The sequence below is a fragment of the Natrix helvetica genome (genome assembly GCF_964273705.1).
Source record: "Natrix helvetica genome assembly, chromosome: 2".
Classification (NCBI taxonomy): Eukaryota; Metazoa; Chordata; class Lepidosauria; order Squamata; family Natricidae; genus Natrix; species Natrix helvetica.
Genome location: NC_138552.1, coordinates 78,869,017 through 78,886,732, shown reverse-complemented (window position 1 = coordinate 78,886,732; position 17,716 = coordinate 78,869,017). Strand labels below are relative to the sequence as shown.

At 35.4% G+C, this 17,716-nt stretch overlaps 1 protein-coding gene across 4 annotated transcripts in view; it reads left to right on the top strand.

Annotated features, from left to right (window-relative positions):
- PTPRD (protein tyrosine phosphatase receptor type D) overlaps positions 1-17,716 on the top strand; it is a 1,361,199-nt gene that overhangs the window by 156,699 nt on the left and 1,186,784 nt on the right. For all 4 annotated transcript variants that reach the window (XM_081945773.1, XM_081945775.1, XM_081945774.1 and 1 more), the window contains exon 3: positions 2,385-2,426. The gene's annotated coding sequence lies outside the window, so the exon portion shown is untranslated. The remainder of the gene's footprint in view (positions 1-2,384; positions 2,427-17,716) is intronic.

The following is a 17,716-nucleotide window of genomic DNA, read 5'->3' as shown; positions in this document are numbered from 1 at the left end:
AATAAATAAATCCTATTTGTTGCTTTGATAGGACATCAGGGTCCAAGATATCCATTAATGTATTTTTCATCTGACAGGTTATCAATCATATCAGAGAAATATGGTAGCAAATTGCTGATTTTCAGCATATTTAATGTTTTTTTTTAAAAAACAACCCAAGGCTTAAAATAGATGCACTGAGTCTTTGATAGACATAAAATAGCTGTTTTGAGTAAAGTAAGCTGCAAAAAGCGGAATAAAATGGCTTTGTCTCTTCTATCACATCATCACATCCCTGCTTATACCCTCTGGGGCATTCAGAGGCCATAAAAAGGTTGCTTATCCTGCATTTGGAACTGGACATCAGCCTACATAATAAGCAAAGATTAGCAAACTAGAAAATTTCATTCCTTTAGATTCTTATGCTTCCTGATATTGTTATGTCTTCTTTCAGGATTTCAATAATGAACATGCTTTAAAATTCTTCTCTGAACACAAATTCACTCTATTATCTAAAAAAAAAAGATAGAAAACAGACTGCATGCATATAAAGAGCAAATTAATAGAAATAGATCTAAAATGACCTATTGTTTATTATGAATATTTATGGAACTGGTAATGGAAACAAAAGTGAAAAGTTTTTTTGAATGTGTGACATTGAATGAGTGATGATGCGGTGTCAAGAATGAATGTGGAGAAAATGGATCTGAAGGAAGAGGAAACAAGAGAAAGAGATGAGAATGAAAATGGAATGACTGGGAAATGAATTTCAAATCCTATGTGAAAAAATATCAGATGGTATATTAGTTTCCCAAAACAACAAACGGGAAGCAGATATGTAGAAAGAGGAGGCTGCTAGATCAAAGTTAAAAAAAATGTTGCTGAGTGCCACAGAAGTATGGGAATTTACACTAATGGAAAGTATGGAAAAAAATTCTGGGAGGAATAATGAAGTTAAAAGTTCTGGAGGAAATACTCCTTCCATCATCCCCTCTATTAAATGTCATCCCATCTCTTTTATCAGTATAATATTTAATTCCATTTGTGCCACAGGAGACTCCTTGATTCTCTTCCTTCTGCTTCTCTGATGTTGTTGTGTTTAATTTCGATTTAAAAAGTCCTTCAATTTATAAGTCTCTTTAATCCAAACTGTTCCTTAGTCTGTTTTAACTGCAATTGTCAATTATCATTTTAATTTTATATTCATAATATTTTAATGAATTCTTATTTATGTAGCAATTCTTCTATTTCTATTTTTATTATCCAGAATTTTTTTCACTTCTTTACCCTTCCTTCCCTCCTCCTTCCCCTCTTTTCTCTCTGTCATCATTCTGGGCATGATACAACAAAACTAAAACAAGAATTTTTTTAAATCATTATCATTAACAAACATTTTAAAATATTTAGTTAAAACAGTTAAAACAAGAATATTAGATGGAAGGATGTTAATAGTAAGGGAGCCAAGTCACTAATCTACTTATCCCTTAGTGTTCCTGGGCCTGCTGTCATAACCACATCTCGAGGGACCTTCAGAAGCATAGAAGCAATGAAGCTATCCTTACTTCAGAATGGAGAAGATTCCTAAGCCCAAGGGCCACAGTAGAAAGACCAATTGTAGCCCCCTAGATAATGCTTTCTGAAATATGCCTACTCTGTGGGATCGGTGGGTGAAGTCAGAGAACGGTGGTCCCTCAAATAACCCATGTCATTAGGGCTTTAAAGGTTAATACTAGCATGTTGACTTGGACCTGGAATCAAACTGATAACCAATGCAGCTCACACAGCTGTGCAATGCTGATCCTGGAACAGAGATATAACTTGTGCTCTATGAGAAACACATAAAACGGCATGTGGTGCTGTATTTGACACAGTTAAAATTTCCAGACACTCTTCAAGGGCAGCCCATTCCAATAGTCTAACCAGGAGTTCATTGGGACATGAGTGGCCATGAGCAGGGGCCCTGGATCCTGAAACAGGTGCAATGGGTGCACGATATAAAGTTGTGCAAAGACCTACCCAGGGTTGCTGCCTGCAGGTCTTATGAGTCCAGGAGGGCCCTCAGGTTGTGCACATTGTTTGTGGGGCATGAATAGGGATCCAGAAATGGTATAGTCCTAGAACCAGAAGATACCAAAATCCAAAGCCATTAGTCTTTCTAATCAGCTGCCATAGAAAATTGGAGTAAGATTCCCAGATGTGACTTAGCTAGTGCAGTCAAAAATGAAATTGGATACATTGAATATTATACGCTTGTGTGTGTCTATGGATGCATATGTGTATGTTATTTCTTTTTCCTTTGGTTATTACACTACACCTAGTTAGATATGCATATGCTTAATAAATAATTGCTCATTATATTTCAAAATTGACACTATATGACACTTAAAATATATTTCTTGTTTCAGGTTGTCCAGAAAGTGGATATTGCTTTTACTGCTTTCATTTTGGTGAGTTTTTTCATATTCTTTTCAATTATAATGACTTTAATGATCACATTGAATCAATTTATTCCTGTTTCCCGAATTGAAAGAAACCAATTCCATTTAACTTTTGTTCTTAAAAATTCTCAGGTTTAAAAGATTAAGATAGAAATAGGACTTATATTTCGTATTCCATTAAGGTACCACTAATATATGAACAATGACAAAGAATAATTGGTTTGTATATTATCTTTTAAAATATTTTGCTGGTGATTTAGAAAATGTTAAACTGCTGAATCCTTGGCATACAAATACTTAAAGAGTCTGAATTCATTTAAGAACTTTCAGAAATCAAGGATTAGCAAAAAAAAAAAAAAAATAGGGGACTTTTTGGGGAATTTGAACTGTTGCATTAAAAAAAAAAATCAAGTGCTTTTTGCCCAAAGTGTTACATGTGAAATGAAACCAGTGAATAATAAATGTGCCATCTTCTCTTCTTGCCTTTCAATTTAGTGGCATATTCTGTAACATGAGATGTGAATTTGAAAGAGAAGGAAGAAATTGTTGGCACTGAGGTTGTTAAATTAACAATACCTATTCCACCTGCCATGTGTATCAGAACCTACTGTCTGTGTGTTCCTTTGCAAAATATGAAGTACTATTTGAGGAAAATGTTTCTTTCTCAAAGTATCTGACAGTATCTTTGAAATCACTTGATAAGTTTGAAATGTCTTTTAAAATTTTATTCGGAACAGTTCAGCATTATTATTTTTGAACCATTCATTGCGCTGTCTAATTTATTTTATAGAGAGGAAAATAATGTTCCTAAAATTTATTTTTGGGGAAAAAAATCAGGATGCAATATTCATACTAATGTTTTCAGTTTTTTCTTTCCTTTTTTGCCTATACAATTTTGGAAAGCAGTTTTCAAAAAAAAAAAGTTTATTTCTCTTGCTTTACTAAGAAATGCTTTGCATTATAAGAGAACTTACCTGATGTACAAGTTGTTCTTTGTTAAAAATAAGAAATGATAGCAAGTTTTATTTATTTATTTGGTTACAAATTATAAGTTTTCAGATGGAAAAAAATGCATACGTAGTCCTACTGCCACTTGAAATGAGAATACTATTATGTATTAATTTTGCAGGATCCAATCTGGGTCAGTCACCAGGACTGGAAGTTTAGTCTTCCTAGCTTTCTGACTTATGCCCATCCTCAGGGAACTTCTTTTTACCTGAATATGTGCTTTGGGCTATTCTATGCATAGTACTTATGTGGTGCCTGATTGGGTGTGACTTCTTATTGTTAGATTGGGGTGTTTGATGGCCAGCTGTTAAGTCATTGACTGTTGTTTCCCTCTGCTGCTGGTGGTGAATTTCCCAGGCTTCAATCATTAATTAATTAATTAATTAATTTATTTGTTTGTTCATTCATTAAAATAAAATCCAGTTTCCATTTGTAGAATGTGCAAGGAGCCTATTGTTTTTATTTACAAAAATATTTTTATGATTTCCCTGTGATCCCGATGTAGTTTTCCGGACCACCAGCTATTTGGTATCATATTAACTGAATATTATATGGCATGCAAGTCTTTTGTGTACGTAGACTGCAAGCAATATTTACACACATGCATTTATGTGGCTGTCAACTCAATCAATGTGATACTGGTTGGCGTACAAAAGGGGAAAAAAGTAAAACCCTATGTAATTAATATGAAGTACCATATCACACAGAAATGTGTATTTCCCTCGTACAGCTAAATATAATGCAATGCTTAGTTTATGTGTTGACAGGTTCACCTATTTTGATTCCAAAACAAACCTTTGAAAGAATGAATGTTTATTCAACTATGTTCTTTATGCAAAAAAGTGGCATATTATCCAGATTGCAGCTGCTTGTAAATATTGATGAAATCAATAAGCAAGGTTGTTTCAGATTACCCAGTTGAAACATTTATCATAATATCTACCTATCATCAAATGAAATCAGTGGAAAAAAGAAGAAAATGCAAGAAACTTTCAAATAAAAACATCTACAGAATTTCACAAATGATACACCCTAAAATACCTCCAAATGGATTATTTTGCAATGTGGATGGCAAGGTACACATTAACTTTCTTTTAACTTTTTCCACTTTTAAGACAAAGTGATTTAAGACTTTCAGACCATTCCAATCCCCTTCAAGAAGGATTTTAAATTAATAATAATAATATATTTATTTCTTAGCCGCACCCTCTCCCGAAGGACTCTGTCAAAGGGCAATATACGTAATGCAAATACAGAGTATATTGCAACTCAAATACAGTGTATATTCCCCACCAAAAAACAGAGTTGCAGTGAAAGTAGCATATCCCCTAAGAAAAACCTTTCAACCTGTTACAAGATCAATACATTTATTTATCCTAATGTCTGGTAAGAACCACAGGGGGAACTTGGAGTCAATCTGATTGAAATGAAACAAAGAGCTGAAATCAAAGCCACAGCTTTCACAGTAGAAAGCTACTCCTGCAATTATAGAACCTTCCAATTTCAATTTCTATCTCAGATTCATTCAATGAACACTACTTCGCTAAGAACACGAGGCCTACTATGGTTCCTCTTCTCGGAATCCCAACCAATGATAATCCGATTAATATATAAATATAAATTAACTCTTGTTATCTTTTCTAAATCCATGATTTTTTATCTTTTGAGATGGAAGGAAGTATAACAAGTATCAATATGTTCTTAAATATTATTCAACACCTCTATGGGGATAAACCATGAAACATAGCAGCAATTCACATCCTGTCCCTTTCTTACTTTTATTATGTTGTGACCTGCAAGTCTGTAAGAAATTGAGATTATAACCCAGTTATATTCATTTAAAAAATCTTGTTAAAGAACATTCTGCGAGAACTGCCTTGGAAAAATTACTTTTTACACTTTTTTTTATGGAGACATCTTCCCATGGGAAACTATTTTTATAATCAATTATAAAGCCCAAAGCATTTGTTAGTTAGTTACATGAAAAGCGACCATGAAGCTCTGGATGTACATAACATTTTTCTTTACAATTGTCTCCTGTCAATACTAGTTTTTTTTTTTTACTACTTGCTTCTGTTTCCTTTTTTTAAATTCTTGCATTCGTACTGCCTTTCCCCTGCCTCATATTCTGCCAGAATATTAACAAAAACTCTGATCAAGTGGGAAAAGAAATAACATCAGACGTCTGTGGAAGCTGAGACAAAATAAAAGTCCATAAATCACAATAAACATTTATTTTTAATCCTTTGTATAATGCTCCTCGGTGAATTCCAAAAGAGGATTTGGATGTATCTATTGAATACATATTTTTAAATGACAGACTTATTGTAGGCCTTCAAACTTAAGGAAAAAATATTGAATAAATTATATGAATATACCATATGGTAGTCCTCTGAGATTCAACTGTGAAAGAGAAATGTATGAGGAGCATTATTATTCAGTCATGTCTCCTTAAATTGAATATCAAAGTATCCATGAAGGAAATCTAAAATATACTCAATCTTAGTCCTACAAATAGCTGAGAATTTTGGAGTTTAGTTCACATGTGCAGTTTGAGGAAGGCTGATCTAAGTGTGATGGATGAAAGTAGAAAGCAAACTCATCTCACAAGAAGAGATTTTTCATGAAATGATATTGTGATTTGTTCAGTATACAGTATGAGCATCCAGCATCAAACCGACAACAACAATCTTTGGATTTGTCTTTTTTCAACCACTGGTATATGTGAGGCTTCTGTAATATCTAGGGCGGGGATCCCCAACCCCCGAGGAGTGGCCCACTACCAGGCTGTGGCTGGTTTGCAAGTTGGACACACACGTACCAGCCCACTGCTTCAGTAAAAAAAAAAAAATACTACCAGTTCTGTGGGCATGGCTTGGTGGGCGTGGCATGGCTTAGTGGACATGGCATGGCTTAGTGGGCGTGGCTTGGTGGCTGTGGCAGGGGAAGGTTACTGCAAAATCCCTATTCCCTCCTGACCAGCTGGGACTCGGGAGGCAGAGAATAGATGAGGGCGGGGCCAGTCAGAGGTGGTATTTATTGGTTCTCTGAACTACTCAAAATTTCTGCTACCAGCTCTCCAGAACTGGTCAGAACCTGCTGAATACCACCTCTGCACTGCTTGCTCGAGCCAGTTCCCCTCTCCCACCCTCCTGCCATGCCATAAAGATTGGGGACCTCTGATCCAGGGACATCATCATCATTTTTTAGCATTATTCCCACAAGTGTAGGGCTCGCTTTTTGAATCTATGAACACCATTTTTCACAATCAAATGCAGCATCTGGGTCCAACTGGACAATTTTATATTTGTGTGGCAGTCAGGCAAAGCTGGCATGTGTTACTTCCAGGGAAAGCTCTAATATTGTTTGACAGATATGGCTGTGATACATTTGTTGTGACAAAAAAAAGAGGACCACCTGGCTTGTCTCTGATATTGTTTTGGCCTGTGATCAGCTTAGCACCGCCTTGGCAGGACGGCAGTATTCCAGTGGCACCACCAGGAGGAGCAAACCTCACCACCTCTCTAATGTCTAGAATGCTCTGCTAATATCACCAGTGTGTGTGTGTGTGTGTGTGTGTGTGTGTGTGTGTGTGTGTGTGTGATGTCTTATCGCTACAGCAGATGTTAATTCCCTGGCAAACACTGATGAAAGTTTCTTCCACAAAGAACATTTGCACTGCATCTCATATCTCTTGTCTACCTGCCCTGTATCACCTATAAAGGTTCCCTGTGTCATGCTAACAGAGGACAGTGAATATATATTTGAGACTCTTTCTGCACCTGATAATCAGGCCTATGTTACATCAACATGACAAATAAAATTGAAATGAAGTACTGGAAAAAATAGCAGAAAAAATATGTAACCTTAGCAACAGAGCATAAAGCATTTCAAACCAATAAAAAGCTGACCCTATTTGTGTGTGTGTGTGTGTCTGTTTGTGTACATTTTATAACTGCTCTTAGAAGTCTTTCCCAGATGTTAATATTGTCTTAAGGCATATAACTGTAGGAAGCTCATCTAAACCTATTATCCTTCATTAGAACATAAACAGTTAGACTTGCATATAGCTTAGTGGCTTTAAACTTGTTTATATAATTTTGTTATATAGCATGAGACTATGATTCAGCATTTGGAAACAGTCAATTTCCTCAGTGTAAACTGCAAGATTTTTTCTCAGATTTTATGACTTGTAAAATCTTATGGCAGTTTAAAATCCCACAAAGCTAGTATTTATTCAAAATTGTATAAGGTCTGTGAGCACTTTGAAATCTTAAAAGGTTCAAGATACCCATGAGGTCCCACAGTTTGTTTCTTAATATTCTCTACCACTTAGAATTATCATTATACACTGTTGGGGAGGTGATAATGGTAACTCAGTGTTGGTGAATTTGTGCAGCCACTTAGATGTGACTAACTTTACTGAGCTATGATGGTGCAGTGGTTAAAATGCAGTATTGCAAGCTAATTCTGGCAACTGCCAAGAGTTCAATTCTCACCAGCACAAGGTTGACTCATCCTTTCATCCTTTAAGAGGTCATTAAAATGAAGACCCAGATTGCTGGGGGCAATATGCTGACTCTGTAAACCGCTTAGAAAGGGTTGTAAAGCATTGTGAAGTAGTATATATGTACCATATTTTTTGAAGTATAAGATGCACCTTTTTCCCTCAAAAAAGAGGCTGAAAATCTGGGTGTGTCTTAAACACTGAATACAGCATTTTTTGCCTCCCGAAACACCTCCCCTTCACCAAAATGGCCGTGCATAGCTTGTAGGAAGCTTTTAGAGAGGTCCTGGGGGCTGGGGAGGACAGAAATGAGCACAAAACAGCCCATTTTTTGCTCGGTTTTATACCCCTTTGTTAATCTGAGATGTTTAGTTGTAGTAGTATTCAATATATAAAAGGCAAAGATTAAATTGATGATTTAATCAATGACTTTTCAAGGATCAGTACATACTTTGCATTTTATACAATGTGACCACTGTGCAAAATTCGAACAAGACTTAGGCATTGGTTTTTGGTGAATTTTATTTTGCACCAAGATCCGTACAGTATCAGAATACAATAATGTAAAAGCATGAAAAATGTAGCTTAATTTTTGTAGATTTTATTTATTGAAGAAGATGGCATAAAGCCTGAAGTTGGTAAAGCCTAGCCTAAGTGCAGTATTTCTGCTTATTTATGAAAAATGACAGACTTTGTTTCCATGGCCGGCCGGCCAGTCTACCAGCTAATCTTAAACTTGGTGGTATCTGTCAACAATCAATTGTTTTCTGGACTAGAAATGAAGGGTAGGAGCCAAGCGATTATATCATAGTTTCTGTTCTAAAAGAGGTTGCATAATAGGTGGAGGTGGGTTACAGAATTAGGTATGCTAGCCAGTTTGCAATCAGTTTGCAGCCTGTTGCAAATATCTCAAGCCATTGCTTTCTATTATAGGCCAGTCTTTTAAGTTCAGGAGTCATTAGGAGTCTTGGTGTATTTAGTGCAATTAGGTATTGTAACATAACCTTGAACATAACCTCTTTCTTTTTCCACTTCCACTTAATCCAATCAAGCCATACTTGTTCTTAGTTTCTTTCTCATGCTGTCTACTTTTTCAGAACTCAAGTATCTTTTCTCTAGTGTCACAACATTCCTCTTCTCTTTCTCAAACCCACATTCCTTTACATTATGATTTTGCTTTAAAATGCAAGCAATCTGGTTATTCCATAAACTATCATCTTGATTTTTTTTTTCAAATTGAGAAAACAATTTATTTGTCCTTAAGTGTGGGTGTACTCTGACAAGAATACTACCAAATACAAACTGTGTATTCAATTCACATTGAGATTGATTCTGAAATGTAGATATTAGCAAAATTATTTCCTAAAACAAATTACCTTGTTTTTATAAAATTTTATTCTGATGAGCTCTGGAAAACTTGAAAGGTGCTGTATACTTTTGTGATATTTAATTGTTCTAATAAAGGCATTGCCCAGCTTGGATTTTGGATTTCATGTCATTATTTCTGTTAGTTTTGAGATATTTGTTCAGTGAATATAAGTACAGTATTTTAACTGCACATGCTCTGGTTGGATATAACCAGTGATATAACTCATATTCTGTTCTGAGTTTGTGGTGTATTTAGAGCATGTAGCAGTTGAGAACTAGTTGCTTTATAAACCTGAATGCAGCAGTCTATTATTTTATTAAATTGTCATCCATCTTTTGCCGTAATGTGTATGCTTTTAAATGACATGGAATCCGATAAACTTTGAGAAAATTAACAGATTTGTAATACAGATACATTTCTGAGAAGTTCTTGCCCCACGAAACTTTGCTTAGCCCAACTTGCAGACTCTTAAGGGAGAGGAAGGGGATGTATTTCCAGTACACTCTTACCAGATGCCACTCCCTGGGTGAAAATTTCAGCATGGCTTTTATCATGGTAGCTTTGAGAATAGTCTGTGTTCCATGTACCAATTCTAATGGCTGTATAATTTCCTTGGCTTAAAAGGGCTCATTATGTAAGTCAGCTTTCTTTTAAAGTGCTTTTATTATTATTCATGGGCAACTCTACAAATAGCACTGTCTTTTCAAAATTGCATGAAACACTGTCACAAACTTGCATTCTCTTGGTGTCCCATGATAGTGATTCTGAAACAATCTTTCAAGAGCTTAATATAAGTTTTGCTTCAGGAAGTATTTAAATCCTCCAAATGGTTGAGTGATTGATGGAAAGCTGCTTTGTCGTCCCCCCCTTTCTTTTTTTCTTTGCTCAAAGTGTCGTGTTTCATCTGTATGATATATGCATTCACTTATAAACTACAAAAAATGAATCCTAGTTTGTGCATCCTTTTTAGGAAACTTGTTTTATTTGTAACAAAGGAATGGAAAGTAATAAATTATTTCTTGGTGATTCACCTTTCTGGTATAACTATTGTTTCTCAGTGTGATACTCTGGTACTGATTTCAATGTTTGTTTACTGTGGTGAGTCTCTAGTATATATAATATTATAAAGATTTATGACTGCTATTTATGGTAATGTTTTCAATAGTGTTCACTCTTCCTTACTGCATTTATTGTATTTCATTTGTTGCTTTATGGAATACCATTAGGGCATGAATATTTATTCTAGGAAAGATGAAAGCTCAGAAAGCTGCTACAGTGTTACTGCATTTTCAGTCGTAGAGTGTGTAATAAAATAATCTCATTTATGTTTTTACTGAATAGTTTTGTTAAAGCAATACCAAAAAAAAAAAAAACCCAACAACCACACATTTTAATGAAAATGTTCAGAAAGTAATAAATGCTAACAAGATTATATAATGGCAATAACTTGAGGATCAAACTGTGCTAATACAGTACAGTACTGATATGTATATACAAAACAGGACGTGCAAGCTGGTTATACATTTTGTACTCATCTTAAAATGTCAGGCACAGAATACATACAATTTTCAGTTTAGATATGTAATTTTAAAGGATCTTGTTAAAATTACGGTTTCTTCCAACTAATAGTTTTTACAAAAAAGATTATTTTGTATTTGCATATGTTCTTTTTCAAACTAAGAGAAACAAAATATTTGGAATGAATGAATGAATAGGTTTTTTTTCCCCAAAATGTAGTACAAGAGAATCTAGTCACTATTCAAATTCTGGGTTATGGCTAAGGTAGCACTTTAGATTAATGTTTTAGCTCTTTGTAAAATAAATTTAATTCAGTTAAATTTATACAGAAATTATTGTTAAATCTTAAATTTTGCAATGAATTTTAAGTGAAGAAGACACATACTGTTTCTGCTAAAATCAGATGTAGTCCCAAAATTTAAAAATGCTAGTTTAATCCATAATTGTCCAAATCTAAAACATTTGCATAGAATAATATTGTATTTCTAGCCTTGTATTGGGATTTGGGTTTTAAAAGAAATTATATATTTCTGCTGTAGCTCCTGGACTAAGTCCTCTGGCCAATCTCTATGATTACAATAAAAACAATAAAATGGAAATAATAAATAACAATGTTCCTGATTTGAAAATTACTTTCAAAGACCAACCATTTTCAGCATAGTCAGTACTGATTGTACAGGAGAAAAGTTTGAAAATTGCAACTTATTTTACGCATTCCTAGAAAATGTCCCAAGAATTTCAACTTGGACATGTACTTCAGAAAACATCATCATCTTGTAATCTTTTAAGAAATGCAATGTTCTTGTAAGTTTAAAACCAGAATATTTAGAGGTTATCAAACCAGATGCAAGAGGACACTTCACACTCATTAAAATACTTACAATACAGTAGCAGAGTTGGAAGGGATCTTGGAGGTCTTCTAGTCCAACCCCCTGCCTAGGTGGGAAACTCTACACCACTTCAGACAAATGGCTATCCAACATCTTCTTAAAGACTTCCAGTGTTGGGACTTTCACAAATTCTGAAGGCAAGTTGTTTCACTGATTAAATGTTCAAACTGTCAGGAAGTTTCTCCTCAGTTCTAAGTTGCTTCTCTCCTTGATTAGTTTCTACCCATTGCTTCTTGTTCTACCCTCAGGTGCCTTGGAAAATAGTTTCACTCCCTCTTCTTTGTGGCAACCCCTGAGATACTGGAACACTGCTATTATGTCTCCCCTAGTCCTTCTTTCTATTAAACTAGACATACCCAGTTCCTGCAACTGTTCTTCATATGTTTTAGCCTCCAGTCCCCTAATCATCTTTGTTGCTCTTCTGCACTCTTTCACAGTCTCCACATCTTTTCTACATCGTGGCGACCCAAACTGAATGCAGTATTCCAAGTGTGGCCTTACCAAGGCATTATAAAGTGGTATTAACACTTCACGTGATCTTGATTCTATCCCTCTGTTTATGCAGCCTAGAACTGTGTTGGCTTTTTTGACAGCTGCTGCACACTGCTGGCTCATATTTAAATGGTTGTCCACTAGGACTCCAAGATCCCTCTCACAGTTACTACTATTGAGGAAGGTACCACCTATACTGTAGCTGTGCATTTCATTTTTGTTGCCTAAATGTAGAACCTTACTCTTTTCACCATTGAATTTCATTTTATTAGATAGTGCCCAATGTTCAAGTTTGTCAAGATCCTTCTGTATCTTTAGCTTGTCTTCTGGAGTGTTGGCTATTCCTGCCAGCTTGGTGTCATCTGCAAATTTGATGAGTTCCCCATGTATTCCCTCATCCAAATCATTGATGAAGATGTTGAAGAGTATTGGGCCCAAAACAGAGCATTGGAGTACTCTACTGCATACTTCCCTCCATGAAGATGCAGTTCCATTCAGGACTACACGTTGAGTATGGTTGGTCACTTGGTACTTGTTAAGCAGTTGACTAACAGAAGGCCCTCAGAAATACTTCAACTGCATTTAAGTGTTGTAGTGAAGCTCATATCAATGCCCTCCTTAATTCTTTAAGTGGTATTATTTAGACTGTCAGATCTGGGCTGCAAAAATCCAGAAATGCACAGGATTAAAACAAAGACGTTAGAGTCTTCTATAAATATTTGCAGCCATCTATTAGTCCTCTAGATATTTGCCAGCCAGATATGGTAGCTCATCTTATTATATCAACCTAAACCAATGTGGATATTCTATGAAACAAGAACTAATCCTACATGCTCCAAACAAACACATAAGACAAAATATCAGATCTACAATGGTATGGTATTGCAGACAAGACATCCCAAAGTCCTCACTAGAGGCACTAAAACCATCATACATCACACACATTAGGCAAAGACCTTGCTCTCTAAAGAAGATTGGGAAAGATGGAAGGAAGGGGGAAAGAGAATGACTAACACAAAGATGGATAGATTTACTGGGTGATGGGTGCACCATTAACATACCGGAAAGGGCAGAATTGGGAAAGATTGTCATGGAGGAAATCTATCTGATCACCAAAAGTTGACATCTACTTTATAGCACATAATCATGATGGTATTCTTGGATTTTGTAGTATTTTTACGTATGCAAAATGACTATATTCTTACTTAAAAAAAACAGAGGTTTTTTTTTCAGTGTTTCAGATTTTTATTTATTACAGTAAAGACTGCAGTTAAATCCAATGTAGGTATGCTATCATTTTTCATGGATAATATTCTATGTTTTTAGGAATATGTTCACTGATTTACATCCAAAATTCTCACTAATGGGGTGGAAGGGAGGGAGAGAGAACCATTTCTTTTTTTATCTTCAAAGCATAATACTACATAATATCTTATGGATGTCTTAATTCATTTACAAGTTAACAAAAAGCAATCTCTTGGCATTTGGTCTTTTAGTTGAAATTAGAATCTATGTTTTCCATCTTAAAAGTTTTAAGAACCATACTATCACACAACAAGGAATGATTTTAAAAAATACATACCTTAACCTAATGGGTGGATATGGATTGATTTATTTTAAAAACTTTATTGCTGATCATTTTAAACACATAAATCTGGGTGTCCATCAGAACACCCTGGTACGGGCATACTGATGCCTGCTGGGAGCACCAGGTACCGTTCTGGTATGTTGCTCCAGAGGGTCCACCCGCCCGCCCACTCTTCTTACTGCTATTTGAGCCAATTGGGCTTGCGCACATGGAGCATTCGGCGCTGCATGATGCTCCGCTGAGTAGCTGGAAAGTCACAGGTGATAAGTATGCAGGCACATGCTGCACGCATGCTGCGCACGTTCACGTGGTCAACGCTGAACCCCGTTGCAGCTTACTGGTTGCAACGAGATCTGGAACCCATCAATGGTGTCCAACAATGCAAATCAACAAAAATACTATTTAACACAGTAAGTTTATGAATCAAGAGCTGCTAATCCTCAATGGGCCAGGGAAGAGCAAACTAATCAATATACTACTTTGGTCACCTTCCTTATGTATTTGTATTGAAATATATTTTATTTGCTATGATACTAGAGATCTTCTATTTTGGGCCAAAGAACTATTTCCCTTTTACAATCATAATTTAACTCATAAGGATGGTGAAGTAGGTAGAAATGGTTTTCTGCTGTTGTTTCCTGCATCTGCATTTACATCTTGATGACTGTGCTCCAGGAACTAGTAAATAAATACCAAGACTAATAGTGGTTATTCGCCTAATACTCTTTGAATTTCTCCAGTTTTGTTTGGAACTTTACTCATTTGGTGGACATCAATGCAGCTGAGGAAAGCAAATTCCATAATTAAACTGTGCCACAGTTCAAATAGGATACCTGGGATACCAGAGGAAGGCTGAGTCTTGAGAAAATCCCATCCCAGGTGTAAATTACCTGCATATGAAAGTTAGAATTAGTACAATCTTTCCTTACCTCATAGTTATTCAGATTGTTCCCCTTTTTCTTTGTGGTCTTGCCAACTCTGCAATATGTTTTTTGGGGGATGCAAGCTGATCAGAATAGTAAGCGGTATTCTAATTTCGGTCTTATTGTGCATTTATAATAGAGTAAAATTGCTTAATTATTTTTTTCTCCACAGCTCAAATAGGATACCTGGGATACCAGAGGAAGGCTGAGACCACAGCATGGGTCCATGCTGACAGTGCCAGTCTCAGTATAGGTTGGATTTCCTGCACCAACCATTTAGCTTTGAAGCCACACATACAGCATGTTAATATTCCATTAAGTTTGGCTTTAAGCTCTATCTCCATGACAATAACAGCAGGAAAAATGTGAAGAATTTTGAATATTTATCATCCTAAACCTCTAAAAATTACATTTCTAAAAAGTCTGGTAATTTAATCTTGTTGAGAAAAGGTGTGCTGAGAATATTATATAATGGAAGCATTCATTAAATTCCACATGATAAAATCCCAGAGTCACTGTATAGAGAGAACTGTGAGATGATTATAACGTTTGGTATAATTAACTACAATATGTAGGTAAAGCCTGTAGTGTTTTAAGTAATAAAATACACTTCATAAAACCATGACAGTGAAGCGGATAAAAGGCAACCAAAACTGTCTTTATCAAAAGCAGACACACAAGGTGTAGAGGTGCTATATCTTTTTACCCAAAATATTTATTTAAATGCTACTTTAAAAAAAAAAAATTAAATGTTTACATAATTTATTTAAATGTTCATTTTGAAGAAAAAAAAGTACTAAAATATACCTGCTTTTATCTTAATAAAACACATAATTTTAGAGTTACTTCCAATGTGAAATATTATAGCCTGTAACTTAGTAAAGTACAGGCTAGGCACTTTATTATAATTAATTTTACATTTATTTTGTTGGGATTATGCTACGTTGATCCTCACTGTGCATATCACAAGCAAAAGTAAGGTCCTAAAAGCTCGAATACCAGCATCGGCACATTAAGAGACTGATGAATATAATATATGCTTTTAATAACAGCTTTACATGTCACTGTAAAGCCTTCTTTATAACCTGTGGACCAAGGGAATTTATGTTATAAATATTAGGAGTGCTCAGATTCAAAGGGAGGCTTGGGAGCTATTTATTAGGGCTTCAGATTCAGACTCCAAAAGGTTTGGCACACATGGAAATGTGAATGTAGCACCTGCCTGCAACATTAAAGCAGCTGAGACTTTTTCCAAGCATCAAAATGTGTTAGACTCCATTAAGGGAAATTGTGCATTGCTAAGATTAAAACAAATACTGAGCTCAAGCAGGCATTAAGCATAAATAGATATGGAAACATATGTAAGTCTTTGTCTCTCAGCCTTCAATGCAGTTTGATTAACTGGAAAACCTGAAGGTGATGTAGAGGTTTTATTGAAAATCAGGGACCAAAGAAAACAAGGCTCCCAGATTAAAACAATTATTCTACACTTATATAAAGATTTAATATCTGGGGCAAATCAATTTAGTATTGATTCACTGTTAATAAGTAGATATTTAAGGTGTTTATTAAAATGTTTATTTATTTATTTTTGATGTGCTACAAATTTACATATTTGCCAGCCTTCAGTTTGGATGAAGTGAATATCTAACTTAATTCATTCTATTAAAATGTGAGTTAATTTTTCATACTCGGGGATTTGTTTTCCCCTTAAACCAGGACAACTTTGAATATATGCAGCAAAAAATATAATTATACATAAGCAATATTTGTTCTCCATTTCGAAAAATGTAGGATTATGTGGTGAATGTTCCCAAATTTCAGAGGCAAAAAAAAAAAAAGTTTAACAGCTACTCCACTCATAATCCACTCATTATAATTCATATAATTTGCACTGTTTTTGTTGTTTGTTAAGCAAGAGGATAACCAAAGGAAAACTGTAGAAAAGTGTTATGCTCACAATTAAAATAAGAAATGAAAATGAAAAGGTGAAGGGAAAATGTACAGTGAAATCTTATTTTAACAGACAAATTGAGAATAGGAATTTATTCATGAAGGCCCATTAAATAAAAAAAAATATGCATTGTAGTTATTTACATTATATGGGGGGGGGGGTGACATCATATGCAAAGGATGTTATTGATGCTATTTGCATCCATTCCCATCATTTGAATAATAATTCATGCAAACAACTGTATTTCTGCCATTTGTGTTTAATTGTGAAAATTTGTTTCCTTGCTCAAAAGTCTGTCATATAAAGGTTCCCTAAATAGGGAGTTCACTGTTATGGGAAGAAGATCATCCCATCCACTTCCTATTTTTAAAGAATGGAGGGGCTGGGGCTTATATTTGCAGAAAAGACAGATGTTATTTAATGAAGCAGATACTATTTAAAAGGACAGATGCTATTGAAAAGTGGAGGGGAATCTTCCTGAAAGTCAAGATTCTATAAAATGGGTGTGGACTGAATCCATGGATGAAGATGGCAGAGCTTACAAGAATAGTTTCTTCCTTTAATGATTAGAGACGATTTTCCTCTGTTTTTGAAGGAAAAACAATCTAATTCTATTTAGGCATTTTACAAAAGGTTTAATGTCCACTACCCAAATATCAGAAAGAAACTCAGTTTCACTGTAAGGTAAAGGTAAAGGGTCCCCTCGCACATATGTGCTAGTCATTCCCAACTCTAAGGGGCCATGCTCATCTCCGTTTCAAAGCCGAAGAGCCAGCATTGTCAGAAGACATCGCCGTGGTCATGTGGCCGGCATGACTAAATGCCAAAGGCGCAAAGAACACTGTTACCTTCCCACCAAAGGTGGTGCCTATTTTTCTACTTGCATTTTTACCTGCTTTCGAACTACTAGGTTGGCAGAAGCTGGGACAAGAAACAGGAGCTCACTCCGTTAGGCAGCGCTAGGGATTCGAACTGCCAAACTGCCAACCTTTCTGATCGACAAGCTCAGCATCTTAGTCACTGACCCACCACGTCCCTATACATATGGTG